General features: G+C 30.7%; 1 non-coding gene across 1 annotated transcript; it reads right to left on the bottom strand.

Annotated features, from left to right (window-relative positions):
• Positions 1-5443: 5443 nt before the first annotated feature.
• Positions 5444-5550, bottom strand: LOC139865152 (small nucleolar RNA R71). The gene has a single exon (XR_011764676.1). It is a non-coding gene; the product is annotated as a small nucleolar RNA R71 (small nucleolar RNA).
• Between the last annotated feature and the right edge of the window lie 767 nt (positions 5551-6317).

Below are 6317 nucleotides of genomic sequence, written 5' to 3'. Positions count from 1 at the left end.
TAAAGGAATCGACGAATTACTCCATCAGACAAATGGAATCGATCAGATAGCGAGTTATAACAAACTTTGAAATTTTTCTGCTTTTAAATTGTACTTAATAGATATTATAATAAATATATTAATATAAATAATAATAATAATAATAATAATAATAATAATAATAATAATAATAATAATAATAATAATAATAATAATAATAATAATAATAATAATAATAATAGGATTCTAATATTATAAATGATAAAAAAAATAAGAAATTATATTATTTCCTATTAATAATGCCTATAGTAATATTAATAGTTTTAATAAGAATATTATTATTAAAGGCTATAATAATAAATAATCATAATCTATAATAATAATGATAGTATCTAATAATAATACTAGTAATAACAAGTTATATGTTTTAATTTTTATATAATATATATTATGTTAGTAATACAGATATTGATATTAATGAAAGTAATATAACAATTATATTTTAACTTGTAATAAGATTTGGTATATTAACCTTACATTTTATTAATTATGTATTACATAAATTATATTTATTTGAATATATATATATATATATATATAATATATATATATATATATATATATATATATATATATATATATATATATATATATATATATATATATATATATTTTACAAACAATTGTTCGTGAATCGTTGGGAATTGTCGAAGGGAAATTGATTACGCGAATATAGTTCCAAAACTTTTTGAGACTTAACATTACAGGCTTTGCTTATCATGTCGAAATTATATAAAGATTAAGTTTAAATTTGGTCAGAAATTTCCGGGTCGTCACATTTAAAACAGAATCAGACCACGCACGGTCGAAGCACGGTCGACCGTGGTGTTAGCCGTGCAGGAATTTTCACACGTACAGGACAGGAATCTGCGGTCGGGTATACGGTCAGCCATGATGCTGCCGTGGATCCTTCTGATCACCTATTACTTCACTTCTTCTTTATTTGAGCGCGTTTTGACGATTCTTAGGTTCTATTGAATACTTGAGGACAAGTTTTCCTTTCCTAACATTGAATGATTACATCCTCCCGATGTTTAATCATCAATGGCACGTAATATACTATATTTGTGTGTGTGTGTGTGTGTGTGTGTGTATATATATATATATATATATATATATATATATATATACTCAATCATGCACATAGTATACACAAAACGCATCAATCTTATATTTAGCATGCAATACATAGTTTCACATAAACACACAATCCTAATGCAAGTAAGCTTCCTTCACTAATCTTTTAAAATCATTTTTCAAAAACAATTTTGCATTTGTAAGAAAAACCTTTCATTAATACAAAGTCTTTTTGAGAAGATTATTCTCATTAGCATTTTTGATCATTGGTTTTGATTGATTTTAAGATTACCCAATCCTTGACATATCTCTACCATTGAATTGTTAGCTTGATCCATTTTCCCCATGTTCTCAATTCTTCTAATAATTGACAATGGACTTTGATTACATGACTTGTGTTTGCTAGAGTCGCGACACGTATTCATTTCACGTTTACCTCTTTATGAATGACAAATAATCATTCTTTCAAATTTTCTTTTCAAAGCATTGTTTTCATCAATTAAGGTTTTGTTAAGTTGTCTAACATTGTATAATTCTTTCTCTAAAAGTTTTACTTTGTCACGACTACTATCATACACAAATTTAATAGTCTTGTAATCATCTAACAATTCTTCATAATTAGAAGGATAGAATACATGTACCTCTTTGCAATCCATGCTTGAGACATCTTCTTCTTTGAAAGGAGATTCAACCTCTTCTTCACTTTGGCCATCTTGATTTAGATTATCCCAAGAACTCATGAGTCAAAAGTCTTCATTTCCATTCAAACCATTTGTTTGAGAATAACCAAGCTTCTCCAAATCCTTCCCTAGTTCTTTACTCTTTAAACTCCTAGAGTTTTCTCCTTCTTGAGAACATAGTGAATCCCAACATTCCTTTTCACTTTCACATGAAATTATCTTTAATCTTTCTTCACTAGGAAGAATTCCATGAAGTAGTGAAATTGCATCAATTTGTTTCAAAACCTCATTGTTTTGAAATATTGACTTCACTAGTCTTGAACTAGCTTGTGGAACAAAGTCTCCTACTTTGATTATTGATAAGGCTAAAAAGGAACATATATTTCATAGCAAAATCCCCCAAGAAAGACAAGATTTTAGTTGCAATTGTTCCATTTTCGAGTAATATTCGTTTATTTTAAATAAGTGCGAAGACAAAAGGCGAAAACGAAGATTTGAAGACGCAAAGGTCCAAAAAGCTCAAAAGTACAAGATACAATCAAAAAGGTTCAAATTATTGATGAAGAACGTCTAAAAATGACAAGAGTACAAGTTACAAAACGCAAAGTACACGATATAAAATTGTACGAAAGGGCGTTCGAAAATCCGGAACCGAGGCATGAACCAACTTTCAGCGCTCGACGCAACGGTGTAAAAATTACGAGTCAACTATGCACAAGAATAAAATATAATATTTAAATAATTCATAATAAGAATAATATTAAATAATAAAAAGTTGTTAATTGAGCATAGTTCAGGGGTCGTAAATGAAAATTTCAATTCTAATTTCGCTATAAAAGCGATGATTTACGATAAATTTGAAGAGAACTTTTCTATCCTTTTTTTTATCCGATCAAATATCTATATCAATTATCAATATCTATATTCTATATCTCTATCATAATGTTAACTTAATAAGATATAACAATAATCTTAATTTTAATTTTAAATTATGATAATAATAAGATTTATGATAGAGATCGTTTGAGTGTGTAAGTCGAAATTCTGTCCGTGTAACGCTACGCTATTTTTAATCATTGTAAGTTATGTTCAACCTTTTTACATTAATGTCTCGTAGCTAAGTTATTATTATGCTTATTTAAAACGAAGTAATCATGATGATGGGCTAATTACTAAAATTGGGTAATTGGGCTTTGTACTATAATTAAGGTTTGGGCAAAAGACCGACACTTGTGGAAATTGAACTATTGACTATTAATAGATGGGGGGTATTGTCTAATTGAGTGACAACTCATTGGAGTCTGTCGAACCTATCTTCAAATTAATTAACCTAATAATTAATAATGATTATGGTTGTCCTATTTAGTGATGTTCATATGAAATCTGTTATAATCATTTAATTAATCAATTGGGTTGGGTAATTGATTATTCATTCTGATCAAGTGGATGAATTAATATTCATAAACTAATTAAAACAGGGGTGGATTACATACAGTGATAACTGGTGTAATTGTTGACAGAAGTGATAACTGCGTCACAGTTTAAATCCTTAATCAGTTGGAATATTTGACTTCGGGTATAAGGGTAATTTGACGAGGATACTCGCACTTTATATTTATGACCGATGGACTATTATGGACAAAAACCAGATAGACGTATCAAATAAACCAGGACAAAGGACAATTAACCCATGGTAATAAATTAAAATCAACACGTCAAACATCATGATTACGGAAGTTTAAATAAGCATAATTCTTTTATTATATTTCTCATCGTATCTTTATTTACTGTCATTTTATTACTCGCAATTTTATTTACTGTCATTTTATTTATTGTCATTATTTTACGCACTTTAATTATCGTCATTTATCTTTACGCTTAAAATATAGAATCGACAAACCGGTCATTAAACGGTAAAACCCCCTTTTTTTAATAATATTACTACTTATATAATTATATATATTTTGTATAAATATAGTTAAAAATATAGTAAGTATCACCAGCTCCCTGTGGAACGAACCGGACTTACTAAAAACTACACTACTCTACGATTAGGTACACTGCCTATAGTGTTGTAGCAAGGTTTAGGTATATCCCATCCGTAAATTAATAAAACTTGTGTCATATTTTGTAGTATTTTGTATTAAAAATAATACTATTTCGTACCCTCACGCTACATTATCAAGTTTTTGGCGCCGCTGCCGGGGAACACTAAAACGCTATATTTTTAATTTATATTTGCAAAAAAAAAAAAAAAAAAAAAAAAAAAAAAAACGTAAAAAAAAAAAAACAAAAACAAAAACGTAAAAAAAAAAAAAAAAAAAAAACGTAAAAAAAAAAAAAAATTATAAAAAAAATATATTTTTAAGATTTTGTCTATAAAATTTTTTTTTTTTAGTTTTATTACCTTTAGATTTTTAGACTATATTCGCAACTTTTAGTATTAAGTTTAGTTTTGCCATAGTTATTTTTACTTCTAGAATTTTTAGGCTTTGCCGTAAAATCCCTTAAGTGCTTATTCCTTAGACTGAGTTTTAGGTGCTTTAGAATTTTACGACGCCGTATTTCGCACTACTTTCTTATTTTTATTTTTCGACGCCTATTTTTCGACCTTTTTATTTTTCGACACTTTTCGACGCGCAATCTTTTTTTCTCTTATTTCTCGCCATTCTAGTTTTTAGGACTTAGAATTTTTTCTACTTCTTCTCTAAATTTCTTAAAATTACGAAAATTTATTTTAAGTGGTTAAATTGATAGACATCAAAATTTTCTGGTTCGTAGTAATAGTTGGATTTGTACGTGGACCGGGTTATTGGAGCCAAACAGTACTCAATTATATTGAGACCAAACGAATCCTGCCCCTCTGCTGCATCTTTTGGCTATTCGAAACGTGGGCAAAATCAGAAAAGTCTATTAATTGGATAACTTATTATAATTTTTCTTTCCTTTTTAAAAACTAATAGGATATTCAGTGAATGCACCGAGCAAGACGTTCGCCGCCGGTCATACGTTCACCACCTGTAACTCGATCAAGACATCTAGCAAATATTGTCGCCGTTGATTTTTCTTTAGAATCGTCATCTAGTCGACCAAGTACTCCAATTCAAATTTTCGATAATCCATCTTTTGAACCCGACTTCACAACTAAGAACCCGGAGGATATTCAAGGACAATTCCAAGATCCTGAACCACTAGTCATTCCTCCTGAGCTACAAACGTTTAAATCAGAATCTTCTAGTGATTCGAATTCAAAAAATTCAATTATGGAAGTAGCGGAACCTCTAAGTATGGAAGACCGAATGAGAGCTACACGCACGGGCCAAGGTCACGCCATTATTAAGCCAGAAGTTAATGCTCCAGATTATGAAATCAAAGGACAAATCCTACACATGGTAACTAATCAATGCCAATTCGGTGGTACGGCAAAAGAAGATCCAAACGAACATCTTCGAACCTTTAATAGGATCTGTACTCTATTTAAAATCAGAGAAGTGGAGGATGAACAGATTTATCTCATGTTGTTTCCCTGGACTTTAAAGGGAGAAGCCAAAGATTGGTTAGAATCGTTACCTGAAGGGGCGATTGACACATGGGATGTCTTAGTTGAAAAATTTCTTCAAAGATTCTTTCCGGCATCTAAAGCCGTGAGACTTCAAGGAGAAATTGTTACGTTCACACAAAAGCCAAATGAAACATTATATGAGGCGTGGACAAGATTCGGAAGGATGTTGAGAGGATGTCCTCAACACGGTTTAGACACTTACCAAATAGTACAAATATTCTACCAAGGTGTCAACGTTGCTACACGAAAAGACATCGACATAACAGCCGGTGGATCCATTATGAAGAAAACCGCAACTGAAGCTTACAAAATTATTGATAACACAGCCTCCCACTCGCATGAGTGGCACCAAGAAAAAGATATGTTTCGATCATCTAAAGCGGCTAGAGCCGATTCTAGCCATGACTTTGATTCCGTTTCCGCAAAAATAGATGCGTTCGAAAGAAGAATGGAAAAGATGAATAAAGATATTCACGCAATACGAATCAGTTGTGAGCTATGCGGTGGACCACACTTATTGAAAGATTGTCACATTGAACCAACCATGGAACAACGAGAGAATGTTTTCTATATGAACCAAAGGCCGGGAAATAATTATCAAAATAATTATCAACCGCCAAAGCTAAACTTCAATCGAAATCAAAACATTCTTTACAATCCAAAAGGACCCAAAAATAACTGGTATAACCAACAAGGTCCGAATAACCAACCAACTCAAAACAACACTTTCAATCAACAAAGACCTGGCTTATATAAACCACAACAACAAACTGAAGAGAAAAAGTCAAATATGGAAGACGTGGTATTCAAGCTAGTTGAATCTCAAACACAATTTATTGAAACTCAAACCCAAACGAACGAGAGGTTTGATCAGTCATTAAGAACTCAACAAGCTTCCATTTTGAATCTAGAAAAACACGTAGGTACTCTTGCTAGCATGATGAGTGAGAGGGAACAAG

The sequence above is a fragment of the Rutidosis leptorrhynchoides genome, chromosome 8 (assembly GCF_046630445.1).
Source record: "Rutidosis leptorrhynchoides isolate AG116_Rl617_1_P2 chromosome 8, CSIRO_AGI_Rlap_v1, whole genome shotgun sequence".
In the NCBI taxonomy this organism is placed as follows: Eukaryota; Viridiplantae; Streptophyta; class Magnoliopsida; order Asterales; family Asteraceae; genus Rutidosis; species Rutidosis leptorrhynchoides.
The sequence above is the reverse complement of the archived record's forward strand: the minus strand, read 5'-3'. Positions and strand labels throughout refer to the sequence as shown.